At 56.9% G+C, this 17,829-nt stretch overlaps 1 protein-coding gene across 1 annotated transcript in view; it reads right to left on the reverse strand.

Annotated features, from left to right (window-relative positions):
* The window catches only part of LOC119954161 (bone morphogenetic protein receptor type-2-like), a 96,320-nt gene that overhangs the window by 38,174 nt on the left and 40,317 nt on the right, over positions 1 to 17,829 (reverse strand). The window lies entirely within an intron of this gene.

A 17,829-nucleotide genomic window follows, 5' to 3' on the forward strand; every position in this document is an offset into this window, starting at 1 on the left:
CATGCTAACCTGCTGCCCCAATCTGCCCTTTTTAGTATATTCCCATTTATTGTGTACTCCCTACAATTGTTTGACCTTGCGAAATGCATGACCTCACACTTAGAAACATACATAGAAAATAGAAGCAGGAGGAGGCCATTCGGCCCTTCGAGCCTGCTCCGCCATTCATTATGACCATGGCTGATCATCAAGTTCAATACCCTGATCCCACCTTCCCCCATATCCCTTGATCCCTTTAGCCCCAAGAGCTATATCTAATTCCATTACAAAATTTTCACCTCAACTACTTTCTGTGGTGGTGAGTTCCACAGATTCACCACTCTCTGGGTGAAAGGATTTCTCCTCACCTCAGTCCGAAAAGGTTTACCTCTTATCCTCAAACTATGACTCCTAGTTCTGGACACCCCACCATCGGGAACACTCTTTCTGAATCTACCCTGTCTAATCCTGTTACAATTTTGCAAGTTTCTGTGAGATCCCCTCTCACTCTTCTAAACTCCAATGAATATAATCTTAACCGTCTTAGTATCTCCTGCGTTACCACTTTCAGTGATCTGTGGACCTGTAGAGAAACATAGAAAATAGGAGGAGGTGGAGGCCATTCATTATGATCATCCAATTCAATAGTCTAATCCTGCTTTCCCCCCATTTTCTTTGATCCCCTTCGCCCCAAGTGTGATATCTCACTGCTTCTTGAAAACATAGCGGGATCCACCATTTCGCCGGCATCGCACCCTCGCCCGCTGATTTTTCAACGGCTCGGGGGTGCCCACAATGGAAAACCCCAGTGGTCAGCTGCCGGGAAGGGAAATCCTGGAAGGAGGCGCCCCGCACCAGAAAACAGGTGCAGTGGGATGGACCACAATGTTTTGGCCTCAACTACTTCCTGTGGTAATGAATTCCACAGGCTCACCACTCTCTGGGTGAAGAAATTTCTCCCCATCTCTGTCCTAAGTGGTCTACCCCGTATCCTCAGACTGTGACCCCTGGTTCTGGACACCCACCATCGGGAACATCCTTCCTGCATCTACCCTGTTTAGTCCTGCTAGAATTTTATAGGTTTCTATGAGATCCCCCTCAATCTTCTGAACTCCAGCAAACTCAATCCGAACCGAATCAATCTCTCCTCAAACGTCAATCCCACCATCCCAGGAATCAGCCTGGTAAACCTTTGCTGCACTCCCTCCATAGCAAGAACATCCTTCCTCAGATAAGGATACCAGGTGTGGCCTCACCAAGGCCCTATACAATTACAGTAAAACATCCTTGTTCCTCTACTCAAATCCTCTCGCTATAAACAGCAACGTACCATTTGCCTTCTTTGCTGCCTGCTGTACCTGCACACTTACTTTCAGCGACTGATGGTCTCGCTGAGTATCCACCTCTCTCTATTTACACCTATTCAAATAATTTTTAAAAATAAATTCAGAGTATCCACTTACTTTTTTTTCCAATTAAGGGGCAGTTTAGTGTGGCCAATCCACCTACCTTACACATCTTTGGGTTTTGGGGGAGAGACCCACGCAGACACGGGGGAATGTGCAAATTGCACACGGACAGTGACCCAGGGCTGGGATCGAACCTGGGACCTCGGCGCCGTGAGTAAGCAGTGCTAGCCACTGCACCACCGTGCTGCCCTACACCTATTCAAATAATAATCTGCCTTCCTATTTTTGCTACTGAAGCGGAAAACCTCACAGAGGGTGGTGGTTGATGGCAAATGTTCATCCTGGAGTTCAGTTACTAGTGGTGTACCGCAAGGATCTGTTTTGGGGCCACTGCTGTTTGTCATTTTTATAAATGACCTGGAAGAAGGTGTAGAAGGATGGGTTAGTAAATTTGCAGATGACACGAAGGTCGGTGGAGTTGTGGATAGTGCTGAAGGACGTTATAGGATACAGAGGGACATAGATAAGCTGCAGAGCTGGGCTGAGAGGTGGCAGATGGAGTTTAATGCGGAAAAGTGTGAGGTTGTTCACTTTGGAAGGACTAACAGGAATGCAGAGTACTGGGCTAATGGCAAGATTCTTGGTAGTGTAGATGAACAGAGAGATCTCGGCATCCAGGTACATAAATCCCTGAAAGTTGCCACCCAGGTTAATAGGGCTGTTAAGAAGGCATATGGTGTGCTAGCCTTTATAAGCAGGGGGATTGAGTTTCGGAGCCACAAGGTCATGCTGCAGCTGTACATAACTCTGGTGCGGCCACACCTGGAGTACTGCGTGCAGTTCTGGTCACCACATTATAGGAAGGATGTGGAAGCTTTGGAAAGGGTTCAGAGGAGATTTACTAGGATGTTGCCTGGTATGGAGGGAAGGTCTTACGAGGAAAGGCTCAGGGAATTGAGGTTGTTTTCGTTAGAGAGGAGAAGGCTGAGAGGTGACTTAATAGAGACATATAAGATAGTCAGAGGGTTAGATAGGGTGGACAGTGAGAGTCTTTTTCCTCGGATGGTGATGACCAACACGAGGGGACATAGCTTTAAATTGAGGGGTGATAGATATAGGACAGGTGTCAGAGACAGTTTCTTTACTCAGAGAGTAGTGGGGTGTGGAACGGCCTGCCTGCAATAGTAGTAGACTCGCCAACTTTAAGGGCATTTAAGTGGTCACTGGATAGACATATGGATGAAAATGGAATAGTGTAGGTCAGATAGGCTTCAGATGGTTTCACAGGTCGGCGCAACATCGAGGGCCGAAGGGCCCGTACTGTGCTGTAGTGTTCTATGTTCTATGTTCTATATGTATATTTATAAACATTATACTGCACCTGCCATGCATGTGCCCACTCAATCAGCCTACCCAAATCCCACTGAACCATTTCTGCATCCTCTTCACAGCTCACCCTCCCATCCAACTTCTGCAAATTTGGAAATACTACATTTAGTTTCCTCATCAAAACCATTAATATATAATGTGATTAATTGGGTTCCCAGCACAGATCCCTGCAATATCCCACTCATCACTGCCTGCCAATCAGAAAAAGTCCCATTTATTCCAACTTTTTGCTTCCTGTCTGCTAACCATCTTTCTATCCATCTCAAGACACGACCCGCAATCCCATGCACTTTAACTTTACATATTAATCTGCTATGTGAGACCTTGTCAAAAGCCTTCTGAAAGTCTAAATACACAACATCCACCGATTCTCCCTGGTAAATTCTATTAGTTACATCTTCAAAGAATTCTAGTAGATTTGTCAAGCATGAATTTCCTTTCATAATTCCATGCTAACTTTGTCTGATTGCACCACTGATTTCCAAATACTGTGCTATGAAATCCTTGATAATGGCCTCCAGCAACTTCCCGACTACCAACATTAGACTCACTGGTCTATAGTTCCCTGTTTTCTCTCTATCTCCCTTTTTGAATCACGGGGTTACATTCACTACTCTCCAATCTGCAGGAACCATTCCAGCTTCTGAAGAATTTTGGAAAATGACCACCAATCGATCTACTATTTCTAGGGCCGCTTCCTTAAGTACTCTGGGATGAAGATTATCAGTCCCTGAAGATTTGTCTAATTTCAATCCCATTAATTTCCCCCAAACCATTTATTTGCCAATACTAATTTCCTTCAGCCCCTCACTAAAACTTGTATTTCTCAGAACTTCCGGTACATTATTCACGTCTTCCTTTGTGAAGACAGAAGCAAAGTGGTGGGTGATTTTAAGTTTCCCTATATTGACTGGGACACACTTACTGCCAGAGGCATGGTTGGAGCAGAATTTGTAAGGAGCATCCAGGAGGGTTTCTTGAAACAATATGTAAATAGCCCAATTCGGGAAGGGATCATATTAGACCTGGTGCTGGGGAATGAGCCTGGCCAGGTGATCAAAGTTTCAGTAGGAGATCATTTTGGGAACAGTAATCACAATTCTGTAAATTTTAAGCTGCTTATGGAAAAGGACAAGAGTGGTCCTCAGGTGAAGGTGTTAGACAGGAGGAAGGCTAATTACAGCAGCATTAGGCAGGATCTGGAGAGTGTTGACTGGGCGAGGCTATTTAAGGGAAAATCAATATCTGGCATGTGGGAGGCTTTCAAATGTCAGTTGATTAGAATGCAGGACCAGCCTGTACCTGTGAGGATGAAAGATAAGGGTGGCAAGTATATGGAACCCTGGATAATGAGGGATATTATGAACCTTGTCAAAAAGAAAAAGGAAGCATTCGTAAGGTCTAAAAGGCTTCGGGCAGATGAAACCCTTGAAGAATATAAAGCAAGTAGGAAGGAACTTAAGGTAGGAGTTAGGAAGGCTAAAAAGGGTCATGAAAAGTCACTGGCAAACAGGATTAAGAAAAATCCTAAAACGTTTTATACATATGTAAAGAACAAGAGGGTAGCCAGAGAAAGGGTTGGTCTATTCAAGGATATTGGAGGGAATCTATGTATGGAACCAGAGAAAATGGGAGAGATGCCTCAGTATTCACCAAAGAGAAAGACTTGGTGGATGAGGAGTATAGGGTAGAGTGTGTAGATATTCTGAGTCATGTTGATATTAATAAAGAGGAGGTGTTGGGCATCTTAAAAAGCATTAAAGTAGATATATCCCCAGGGCCTGATGGGATCTATCCCATAATACTGAGGGAGGCAAGGGAGGAAATTGCTGGGGCCCTGACAGTAATTTTTGTATCCTCATTGGCTACAGGTGAAGTTACAGAGGATTGGAGAGTAGCCAATGTTGTTCAATTGTTTAAGGAGGGCAGCAGGGATACTCCAGGAAATTATAGGCCGGTGAGTCTTATGTCAGTGGTAGGGAAATTATTGGAAAAGATTCTTAGAGAGATGGTTTACTCACATTTGGAAACGAATGGACTTATTAGTGATGGACAGCATGGCTTTGTGAAGAGGAGGTCGTGCCTCACTAATTTGATCGAGTTTTTCGAGGAAATGACAAAAATGATAGATGAGGGAAAGTTGTAGATGTTGTTTCATGGATGTCAGTAAAGACTTTGACAAGGTGCCTCATGGTAGACTGGTACAAAAGATGAAGTCACATGGGAATCAGAGGAGAGCTGGAAAGTTGGATACAGAACCGGCTTGGGCACAGAAGACAGAGGGTAGCAGTAGAAGGGTGATTTTCTGAATGGAAGGCTGTGACTAGCGGCGTTCCACAGGGATCAGTTCTGGGGCCTCTGTTGTTCGTGGTGTATATAAATGATTTGGAAGAAAATGTAGCTGGTCTGATTAGTAAGTTCGCAGACAGCACAAAAAATTGGTGGAATGAAGAGGATTGTCAGAGGATACAGCAGGATATAAACTGGTTGGAGTCTTGGGCAGAGAAATGACAGAAGAGTTTATCCGGACAAGTGTGAGGTAATGCACTTTGGAAGATCCAATGCATGTAGGAATTACACAATAAATGGTACAATTCTTGCGAGTGCTGACAGGCAGAGCAATCTAGGCGTGCATGTCCACCGATTCACTGAAAGTGGCGCATGTGGATAAGGTGGTCAAGAAGGCCTTCATCGGTCGGGGCATTGAATATAAAAATTGGCAAGTCATGTTGCAGCTGTACAGGACCTTAGTTTGGCCTCATTTGGAATATTGTGTACAATTCTGGTCGCCACATTACTTGAAGGATGTGGAGGCTTTGGAGAGGGTACAGAAGCGGTTTACTAGGATGTTGCCTTGTATGGAGGGCATTAGCTCTGAGGAGAGGTTGAATAAACTTGGTTTGTTCTCACTGGAACGACGGAGGTTGAGTGGTGACCTGATAGAGGTCTACAAGATTATGAGTGGCATGGACAGACTGGATAGTCAGAGGCTCTTTCCTAGGGTAGGAGAATCAAGTACCAAGAAACGTAGGTTGAAAGTGCGCAAGGAAAAGTTAAGAACAGATGTGCGAGGCAGGTTTTTTACACAGATGGTGGTAAATATATGGACCGCGCTGCCTGGGGAGGGGGTGAGAGCAGGTACGATAGCGGCATTTAAGGGGCATATAGACAAATACACGAATAGGGTGGGAATGGAAGGATACGGACTGCGTAAGTGCAGACGGTTTTAGTTTAGGCAGGTACCATGGTCGGCGCAGGCCTGGAGGGCCAAAGGGCCTGTTCCTGTGCTATATTGTTCTTTGTATGAATTTAGTTCCTCAGTCATTTCTTTGTTTCCTATTATGAATTCCGCCGTTTCTGACTGTAAGGGGCGTACATTAGTTTTTAATCAATCTTTTTCTCTTTACATACCTGTAGAAACTTTTGCAGTCAGTTTTTATGTTCCCAATCGGGAGCCTCCAGGACCAGCAGAGCCAGGTGACTCAGAGGCCTCTGTAACTCACTCCAGCTGCCCCTCCGTCCCAAGGAGCACTCCTCTCCAGGGCCCTACAGGCACCATCAGAGAGGAGGAAGTGCTGGAGGCCAACCCAGGGCCTGCCACCAAGGAAATAATAGCAGTCTCCAGTTCTTTTGAATTCCCCCTCCTTACACTGGTGGATCTCAAGGGCAGTGGACAGGTGACACGGTGACACCAGTAAGTCATACGGGACCCCCCCCCCCCCCCCCCCCCCCCAGCTTCAGGCCCTCCAGAGGACGTCCGCCAAGGGCATCAAAGACCACAGGGTGTGGAAAACAGCAGGCTGCCTCCACCTCTGATGTGCATCCAGGGGACACACCAAGACGTAACACTAGACCACAATAGATCAAAAGGAGTGAGGAGCACTAAGTGGCATTGCGGCGGGGGGGGGGGGTTCACTATCTGTAGTTAGGGGAAATGGAAAACCGTCACAGTAAAATGTTTACTATTGAAACATGTCACAACTGATACATGTGAAGCCTCTGTTACATTAATCTCCAGAGCGGACATGCCCGCACCCCCACTTCCCCCCCGCCCAAGAAACCCTCCACGCACAGTGGGTCAGGATCTCAAACCCCTATTAGCAGAAAGACAGGAGTCAGACTTTGGCAGAAATTTAGGAGCAGCAAAGCTTAGCTCACAGCAAGTGACCATCATACTTCAGCCTTGTATATTGACTGGCTGACAGTGCTGACACACGCCCATTACCCTGGAGTTCCAGGGTACCACTCTGTCCACAGCTTGACCACCTTGGGGGTTCCAATGACCTGGGAGACCCCCCCCCCCCTTCCCCCAGGTGCCGTTACGCCTGGTCCACGTTTGGTGAGGTCTCCCAGGTGTAGGTGTTAGTTCCCGGGCCACAGGGAGGGCAAGATCCAGATTGCAATGTCTCATGAGATCTCGTTAAATCTTGCGAGGCGTTTCAAGCATTGCAAATCTCGTGCGAGGTCTCTCGAGATTTAATGGTTTTATCATGTCACCAGGTCTGGCGTGACGCTGGCTATTTGATCGCTTCCAATGATCAGGAGGACGGGGAAAAGGCAAGGCAATGGAACTAGATCATGATGCTCCTTTGGAGGGCTGGTGCCTGCAGGATGGGCCAAATGGCCTCCTTCTGCACCATAGCAATTCTGTAATTCTGTGAAGAATTCACTTTTATTTTCATTTTTCATTTTCCCAATCAAGAGTCAATTTAGCATGGCCAATCCACCTACCCTACACTTTTAGAAAGGTAACTCTCATCTCACTCACATGCACACACTCATCTCACATTCTCATCTCACTCACACACACATATATCCTCTCTCACATACTCTCTCATCTCTCACACACTTATCTGACACACACACGCACTCTCATCTCACACACATACTCTCATCTGTCACACACACTCATCTCATACAGACATAATCATCTCTCATAGACACTCTCTCATATTATGCATGCACACTCTCATCTCACACTCACACACTCATTTCACAGTCTCATCTCATACACACATAGAACATAGAACAGTACAGCATAGAACAGGCCCTTCGGCCCTCAATGTTGTGCTGAGCTTTGTTCGAAACCAAGATCAAGCTTTCCCACTCCCTGTCATTCTGGTGTGCTCCATGTGCCTATCCAATAACCACTTAAAAGTTCCTAAAGTGTTCGACTCCACTATCACAGCAGGCAGTCCATGCCACACCCTAACCACTCTCTGAGTAAAGAACCTACCTCGGACATCCCTCCTATGTCTCCCACCCTGAACCTCATAGTTATGCCTCCTTGTAACAGTTACATCCACCCGAGGAAATAGTCTCTGAACGTTCACTCTATCCCCCTCGTCATCTTATAAACCTCTATACACACTGTCATGTCACACACATACACACACTCACTCTCCCTCTGTCTCTCGCTTTCATCTCACACACACATTCGTCTCATCTTATCTCATCTCACACACTCACACTCTCTCACACACACCAACATCTCGCACATACACACACACTCACTTGCTCTCACCTCCACTCACTCTCATGACACACTCATTCCCATCTTTCTCTCTCATTCACTCACTCTCATCACAAACTTCATTTACTCTTATCTCTCAACTGTCTCATTCACTCACTCTCATCTCTCACTCACTCATCACTCACTCGCTCATCTCTCATACGCACTCACCTCTCATCTTTCATTTCTCACTCACTTACTATCACTCTGATCTCTCAGAGTTGCACTCACTCACTCGCTCTCATCTCTCATACTCACCTCTCTTCAAAGCCCGACTGCTCTGTTCTTCCCCGTTCCCCCTCACAGGTCCTCCTCATGGTCCCAGTCCTCACTCCCTTCGCAGGCCACGCCCCCACCCCCCGCACTCTTACAGGTTACGTTCTTCCCAACCCCCTCACCTTTGCTCCATTGTCTGTGCTCACACTGATTGACACAATTTCAGTTTTGTGCTGTTTCCACTATCTGATTGGATGAGCTGGAAATATGGCAAAACTCAAATTGTATCGATCAGCCTGGCCTGCCACAGACCGCTGGGAGGCTCCTGGGTGGCTCCTGCGGAACCCAGTTTGGGAACTCTTGATGAAGACCCAAATCAGTCACTGTGTGAAGTTTTTCTAACATCACGTATACTTCTTTTACAAATCACAATAAAATCTGTTCTACCTCGTTCTTGATAATTTTACTAGTGGGAACAGTCTCTCTCAATTTATCCTGTCCAGCCCCCTCATGACTTTGAACGTCTCCATTAAATCGGCATTTAGTCTTCTTTCGAAGGGGAATAGACCCAACAGGCGGAATTCTCCATTAGCCGGCAGCAAAATCGGGATAGGCAAATGGGCGGAGAATCCGTTCCGACGCGAAATTGCAGCAGGCGCCGATGTAATTCAGCATGGTAGCACAGTGGTTAGCACTGTTGCTTCATAGCTCCAGAGTCCCAGGTTCGATTCTCGGATTGGATCACTGTCTGTGTAGAGTCTGCACGTTTTTCACGTTCTGCCCAGGTGACACTGCCAGGGTGCTAGGTTGGTGGTGCCCAGCTGAAATATTATGCACGCCTGCGCGATCGGGCCGAGGTTGCCTGGCGTGGGTGTTGGGGGTGCGGGGGGGGGGGGGGGGGGGGGGGAGACTCTCCCATATTGTGTGCGGGCAAGGAGAGGGGTAGGTCGGGGATTCTTTTGGGGGCCTCAGAGATTGGGACACAGTTGACAAATGGCATCCAGAACTCCCGCTACAATGGGAAGTTCGGTTGAGCGGAGCTCCCCATTGTAAAAAAACGGGGCTATGTGCGACCTCGGCTGCACGTTCCCTGTTTAGGCCCCTTATTCAATATGAGTCACGTTGAATAGCCATGTGTTTCTCGGCATTGCAAGTGACGGTAAACACACGGCTGAACACGTTCGCTCAGGGACTTTGTTCCCTTTTGGGAGGATCACGCCCGAAGTGTCATTGAATGACGGTGGGGAACTACCCGTCACAGCCAGCGGGGAACTCGCAGTCACAGCCAGCGGGGAACTCCCCGTCACAGCCAGCGGGGAACTCGCAGTCACAGCCAGCGGGGAACTCGCCGTCACAGCCAGCGGGGAACTCCCCGTCACAGCCAGCGGGGAACTCGCAGTCACAGCCAGCGGGGAACTACCCGTCACAGCCAGCGGGGAACTCGCAGTCACAGCCAGCGGGGAACTCGCAGTCACAGCCAGCGGGGAACTACCCATCACAGCCAGCGGGGAACTCCCCGTCACAGCCAGCGGGGAACTACCCGTCACAGCCAGCGGGGAACTCCCCGTCACAGCCAGCGGGGAACTCCCCGTCACAGCCAGAGGGAAACTCGCCGTCACAGCCAGCGGGGAACTCCCCGTCACAGCCAGCGGGGAACTCCCCGTCACAGCCAGCGGGGAATTCCCCGTCACTGCCAGCGGGGAACTCCCCGTCACAGCCAGCGGAGAACTCCCCGTCACAGCCAGAGGGGAACACGCCGTCACAGCCAACGGGGAACTCCCTGTCACAGCCAGCGGGGAACTCCCCGTCACAGCCAGCGGGGAACTCCCCGTCACAGCCAGCGGGGAACTCGCCGTCACAGCCAGAGGGGAACTACCCGTCACAGCCAGCGGGGAACTCCCCGTCACAGCCAGCGGGGAACTCCCCGTCACAGCCAGCGGGGAACTCCCCGTCACAGCCAGCGGGGAACTCGCCGTCACAGCCAGCGGGGAACTCCCCGTCACAGCCAGCGGGGAACTACCCGTCACAGCCAGCGGGGAACTCCCCGTCACAGCCAGAGGGGAACTCGCCATCACAGCCAGCGGGGAACTCCCCGTCACAGCCAGCGGGGAACTCGCCGTCACAGCCAGCGGGGAACTCGCCGTCACAGCCAGAGGGGAACTCGCCGTCACAGCCAGAGGGGAACTCGCCGTCACAGCCAGCGGGGAACTCGCCGTCACAGCCAGCGGGGAACTCCCCGTCACAGCCAGCGGGGAACTCGCCGTCACAGCCAGAGGGGAACTCGCCGTCACAGCCAGCGGGGAACTCCCCGTCACAGCCAGCGGGGAACTCCCCGTCACAGCCAGAGGGGAACTCGCCGTCACAGCCAGCGGACAACTCGCCGTCACAGCCAGCGGGGAACTCCCCGTCACAGCCAGCGGGGAACTCCCCGTCACAGCCAGCGGGGAACTCCCCGGCACAGCCAGAGGGGAACTCCCCGGCACAGCCAGCGGGGAACTCCCCGTCACAGCCAGCGGGGAACTCGGCGGCACAGCCAGCGGGGAACTCCCCGTCACAGCCAGCGGGGAACACGCCTTCACAGCCAGTGGGGAACTCCCCGTCACAGCCAGCGGGGAACTCCCCGTCACAGCCAACGGGGAACTCCCCGTCACAGCCAGCGGGGAACTCCCCGTCACAGCCAGCGGGGAACTCCCCGTCAAAGCCAGAGGGGAACTCCCCGTCACAGCCAGCGGGGAACTCACCGTCACAGCCAGAGGGGAACTCGCCGTCACAGCCAGCGGGCAACTTGCCGTCACAGCCAGCGGGGAACTCCCCGTCACAGCCAGCGGGGAACTCCCCGTCACAGCCAGAGGGGAACTCGCCGTCACAGCCAGCGGGCAACTTGCCGTCACAGCCAGCGGGGAACTCCCCGTCACAGCCAGCGGGGAACTCCCCGTCACAGCCAGCGGGGAACTCCCCGTCACAGCCAGAGGGAAACTCGCCGTCACAGCCAGCGGGGAACTCCCCGTCACAGCCAGCGGGGAACTCCCCGTCACAGCCAGCGGGGAATTCCCCGTCACTGCCAGCGGGGAACTCCCCGTCACAGCCAGCGGGGAACTCGCCGTCACAGCCAGCGGGGAACTCCCCGTCACAGCCAGCGGGGAACTCCCCGTCACAGCCAGCGGAGAACTCCCCGTCACAGCCAGAGGGGAACACGCCGTCACAGCCAACGGGGAACTCCCTGTCACAGCCAGCGGGGAACTCCCCGTCACAGCCAGCGGGGAACTCCCCGTCACAGCCAGCGGGGAACTTCCCGTCACAGCCAGCGGGGAACTCCCCGTCACAGCCAGCGGGGAACTCCCCGTCAAAGCCAGAGGGGAACTCCCCGTCACAGCCAGCGGGGAACTCCCCGTCACAGCCAGCGGGGAACTCGCCGTCACAGCCAGAGGGGAACTCCCCGTCACAGCCAGCGGGGAACTACCCGTCACAGCCAGCGGGGAACTCCCCGTCACAGCCAGAGGAGAACTCGCCGTCACAGCCAGCGGGGAACTCCCCGTCACAGCCAGAGGGGAACTCCCCGTCACAGCCAGCGGGGAACTCGCCGTCACAGCCAGCGGGGAACTCGCCGTCACAGCCAGCGGGGAACTCACCGTCACAGCCAGAGGGGAACTCCCCGTCACAGCCAGCGGGGAACTCCCCGTCACAGCCAGCGGGGAACTCCCCGTCACAGCCAGCGGGGAACTCCCCGTCACAGCCAGCGGGGAACTCCCCGTCACAGCCAGAGGGGAACTCCCCGTCACAGCCAGCGGGGAACTCCTCGTCACAGCCAGCGGGGAACTCCCCGTCACAGCCAGCGGGGAACTCGCCGTCACAGCCAGCGGGGAACTCGCCGTCACAGCCAGAGGGGAACTCGCCGTCACAGCCAGAGGGGAACTCGCCGTCACAGCCAGCGGGGAACTCCCCGTCACAGCCAGCGGGGAACTCCCCGTCACAGCCAGCGGGGAACTCGCCGACACAGCCAGAGGGGAACTCGCCGTCACAGCCAGCGGGGAACTCCCCGTCACAGCCAGCGGGGAACTCCCCGTCACAGCCAGAGGGGAACTCGCCGTCACAGCCAGCGGACAACACGCCGTCACAGCCAGCGGGGAACTCCCCGTCACAGCCAGCGGGGAACTCCCCGTCACAGCCAGCGGGGAACTCCCCGGCACAGCCAGAGGGGAACTCCCCGGCACAGCCAGCGGGGAACTCCCCGTCACAGCCAGCGGGGAACTCGGCGGCACAGCCAGCGGGGAACTCCCCGTCACAGCCAGCGGGGAACTCGCCTTCACAGCCAGCGGGGAACTCCCCGTCACAGCCAGCGGGGAACTCCCCGTCACAGCCAACGGGGAACTCCCCGTCACAGCCAGCGGGGAACTCCCCGTCACAGCCAGCGGGGAACACGCCGTCACAGCCAGCGGGGGACTCCCCGTCACAGCCAGCGGGGAACTCCCCGTCACAGCCAGCGGAGAACTCCCCGTCACAGCCAGAGGGGAACTCGCCGTCACAGCCAGCGGGCAACTCGCCGTCACAGCCAGCGGGGAACTCCCCGTCACAGCCAGCGGGGAACTCCCCGTCACAGCCAGCGGGGAACTCCCCGTCACAGCCAGAGGGAAACTCGCCGTCACAGCCAGCGGGGAACTCCCCGTCACAGCCAGCGGGGAACTCCCCGTCACAGCCAGCGGGGAATTCCCCGTCACAGCCAGCGGGGAACTCCCCGTCACAGCCAGCGGGGAATTCCCCGTCACTGCCAGCGGGGAACTCCCCGTCACAGCCAGAGGGGAACTCCCCGTCACAGCCAGCGGGGAACTCCCCGTCACAGCCAGCGGGGAACTCCCCGTCACAGCCAGAGGGAAACTCGCCGTCACAGCCAGCGGGGAACTCCCTGTCACGGCCAGCGGGGAACCCGCAGTCACAGCCAGAGGGGAACTCCCCGTCACAGCCAGCGGGGAACTCCCCGTCACAGCCAGCGGGGAACTACCCGTCACAGCCAGCGGGGAACTACCCGTCACAGCCAGCGGGGAACTCGCAGTCACAGCCAGCGGGGAACTCGCAGTCACAGCCAGCGGGGAACCCCCCGTCACAGCCAGCGGGGAACTCCCCGTCACAGCCAGCGGGGAACTCGCCGTCACAGCCAACGGGGAACTCCCCGTCACAGCCAGCGGGGAACTCCCCGTCACAGCCAGCGGGGAACTACCCGTCACAGCCAGAGGGGAACTACCCGTCACAGCCAGCGGGGATCTCCCCGTCACAGCCAGCGGGGAACTTCCCGTCACAGCCAGCGGGGAACTACCCGTCACAGCCAGAGGGGAACTACCCGTCACAGCCAGCGGGGAACTCCCCGTCACAGCCAGAGGGGAACTCGCCGTCACAGCCAGCGGGGAACTCCCCGTCACAGCCAGCGGGGAACTCGCCGTCACAGCCAGCGGGGAACTCGCCGTCACAGCCAGAGGGGAACTCGCCGTCACAGCCAGCGGGGAACTCCCCGTCACAGCCAGCGGGGAACTCCCCGTCACAGCCAGCGGGGAACTCCCCGTCACAGCCAGCGGGGAACTCCCCGTCACAGCCAGCGGGGAACTCGCCGTCACAGCCAGCGGGGAACTCCCCGTCACAGCCAGAGGGGAACTCCCCGTCACAGCCAGCGGGGAACTCCCCGTCACAGCCAGCGGGGAACTCCCCGTCACAGCCAGCGGGGAACTCCCCGTCACAGCCAGCGGGGAACTCCCCGTCACAGCCAGAGGGGAACTCCCCGTCACAGCCAGAGGGGAACTCCTCGTCACAGCCAGCGGGGAACTCCCCGTCACAGCCAGCGGGGAACTCGCCGTCACAGCCAGCGGGGAACTCGCCGTCACAGCCAGAGGGGAACTCGCCGTCACAGCCAGCGGGGAACTCGCCGTCACAGCCAGCGGGGAACTCCCCGTCACAGCCAGCGGGGAACTCCCCGTCACAGCCAGCGGGGAACTCGCCGTCACAGCCAGAGGGGAACTCGCCGTCACAGCCAGCGGGGAACTCCCCGTCACAGCCAGCGGGGAACTCCCCGTCACAGCCAGAGGGGAACTCCCCGTCACAGCCAGCGGGGAACTCGCCGTCACAGCCAGAGGGGAACTCGCCGTCACAGCCAGCGGGGAACTCCCCGTCACAGCCAGCGGGGAACTCCCCGTCACAGCCAGAGGGGAACTCGCCGTCACAGCCAGCGGACAACACGCCGTCACAGCCAGCGGGGAACTCCCCGTCACAGCCAGCGGGGAACTCCCCGTCACAGCCAGCGGGGAACTCCCCGGCACAGCCAGAGGGGAACTCCCCGGCACAGCCAGCGGGGAACTCCCCGTCACAGCCAGCGGGGAACTCGGCGGCACAGCCAGCGGGGAACTCCCCGTCACAGCCAGCGGGGAACACGCCTTCACAGCCAGTGGGGAACTCCCCGTCACAGCCAGCGGGGAACTCCCCGTCACAGCCAACGGGGAACTCCCCGTCACAGCCAGCGGGGAACTCCCCGTCACAGCCAGCGGGGAACTCGCCGTCACAGCCAGCGGGGAACTCACCGTCACAGCCAGAGGGGAACTCCCCGTCACAGCCAGTGGGGAACTCCCCGTCACAGCCAGCGGGGAACTCCCCGTCACAGCCAACGGGGAACTCCCCGTCACAGCCAGCGGGGAACTCCCCGTCACAGCCAGCGGGGAACACGCCGTCACAGCCAGCGGGGGACTCCCCGTCACAGCCAGCGGGGAACTCCCCGTCACAGCCAGCGGAGAACTCCCCGTCACAGCCAGAGGGGAACTCGCCGTCACAGCCAGCGGGCAACTCGCCGTCACAGCCAGCGGGAAACTCCCCGTCACAGCCAGCGGGGAACTCCCCGTCACAGCCAGCGGGGAACTCCCCGTCACAGCCAGAGGGAAACTCGCCGTCACAGCCAGCGGGGAACTCCCCGTCACAGCCAGCGGGGAACTCCCCGTCACAGCCAGCGGGGAATTCCCCGTCACAGCCAGCGGGGAACTCCCCGTCACAGCCAGCGGGGAATTCCCCGTCACTGCCAGCGGGGAACTCCCCGTCACAGCCAGAGGGGAACTCCCCGTCACAGCCAGCGGGGAACTCCCCGTCACAGCCAGCGGGGAACTCCCCGTCACAGCCAGAGGGAAACTCGCCGTCACAGCCAGCGGGGAACTCCCTGTCACGGCCAGCGGGGAACCCGCAGTCACAGCCAGCGGGGAACTCCCCGTCACAGCCAGCGGGGAACTCCCCGTCACAGCCAGCGGGGAACTACCCGTCACAGCCAGCGGGGAACTACCCGTCACAGCCAGCGGGGAACTCGCAGTCACAGCCAGCGGGGAACTCGCAGTCACAGCCAGCGGGGAACCCCCCGTCACAGCCAGCGGGGAACTCCCCGTCACAGCCAGCGGGGAACTCGCCGTCACAGCCAACGGGGAACTCCCCGTCACAGCCAGCGGGGAACTCCCCGTCACAGCCAGCGGGGAACTACCCGTCACAGCCAGAGGGGAACTACCCGTCACAGCCAGCGGGGATCTCCCCGTCACAGCCAGCGGGGAACTTCCCGTCACAGCCAGCGGGGAACTACCCGTCACAGCCAGAGGGGAACTCCCCGTCACAGCCAGCGGGGAACTCCCCGTCACAGCCAGAGGGGAACTCGCCGTCACAGCCAGCGGGGAACTCCCCGTCACAGCCAGCGGGAACTCGCCGTCACAGCCAGCGGGGAACTCGCCGTCACAGCCAGAGGGGAACTCGCCGTCACAGCCAGCGGGGAACTCCCCGTCACAGCCAGCGGGGAACTCCCCGTCACAGCCAGCGGGGAACTCCCCGTCACAGCCAGCGGGGAACTCCCCGTCACAGCCAGCGGGGAACTCGCCGTCACAGCCAGCGGGGAACTCACCGTCACAGCCAGAGGGGAACTCCCCGTCACAGCCAGCGGGGAACTCCCCGTCACAGCCAGCGGGGAACTCCCCGTCACAGCCAGCGGGGAACTCCCCGTCACAGCCAGCGGGGAACTCCCCGTCACAGCCAGAGGGGAACTCCCCGTCACAGCCAGAGGGGAACTCCTCGTCACAGCCAGCGGGGAACTCCCCGTCACAGCCAGCGGGGAACTCGCCGTCACAGCCAGCGGGGAACTCGCCGTCACAGCCAGAGGGGAACTCGCCGTCACAGCCAGAGGGGAACTCGCCGTCACAGCCAGCGGGGAACTCCCCGTCACAGCCAGCGGGGAACTCCCCGTCACAGCCAGCGGGGAACTCGCCGTCACAGCCAGAGGGGAACTCGCCGTCACAGCCAGCGGGGAACTCCCCGTCACAGCCAGCGGGGAACTCCCCGTCACAGCCAGAGGGGAACTCCCCGTCACAGCCAGCGGGGAACTCGCCGTCACAGCCAGAGGGGAACTCGCCGTCACAGCCAGCGGGGAACTCCCCGTCACAGCCAGCGGGGAACTCCCCGTCACAGCCAGAGGGGAACTCGCCGTCACAGCCAGCGGACAACACGCCGTCACAGCCAGCGGGGAACTCCCCGTCACAGCCAGCGGGGAACTCCCCGTCACAGCCAGCGGGGAACTCCCCGGCACAGCCAGAGGGGAACTCCCCGGCACAGCCAGCGGGGAACTCCCCGTCACAGCCAGCGGGGAACTCGGCGGCACAGCCAGCGGGGAACTCCCCGTCACAGCCAGCGGGGAACACGCCGTCACAGCCAGTGGGGAACTCCCCGTCACAGCCAGCGGGGAACTCCCCGTCACAGCCAGCGGGGAACTCCCCGTCACAGCCAGCGGGGAACTCCCCGTCACAGCCAGCGGGGAACACGCCGTCACAGCCAGCGGGGGACTCCCCGTCACAGCCAGCGGGGAACTCCCCGTCACAGCCAGCGGGGAACTCCCCGTCACAGCCAGAGGGGAACTCGCCGTCACAGCCAGCGGGCAACTCGCCGTCACAGCCAGCGGGGAACTCCCCGTCACAGCCAGCGGGGAACTCCCCGTCACAGCCAGCGGGGAACTCCCCGTCACAGCCAGAGGGAAACTCGCCGTCACAGCCAGCGGGGAACTCCCCGTCACAGCCAGCGGGGAACTCCCCGTCACAGCCAGCGGGGAATTCCCCGTCACAGCCAGCGGGGAACTCCCCGTCACAGCCAGCGGGGAATTCCCCGTCACTGCCAGCGGGGAACTCCCCGTCACAGCCAGAGGGGAACTCCCCGTCACAGCCAGCGGGGAACTCCCCGTCACAGCCAGCGGGGAACTCCCCGTCACAGCCAGAGGGAAACTCGCCGTCACAGCCAGCGGGGAACTCCCTGTCACGGCCAGCGGGGAACTCCCCGTCACAG

The sequence above is a fragment of the Scyliorhinus canicula genome, chromosome 19 (genome assembly GCF_902713615.1).
Source record: "Scyliorhinus canicula chromosome 19, sScyCan1.1, whole genome shotgun sequence".
Taxonomy (NCBI): Eukaryota; Metazoa; Chordata; class Chondrichthyes; order Carcharhiniformes; family Scyliorhinidae; genus Scyliorhinus; species Scyliorhinus canicula.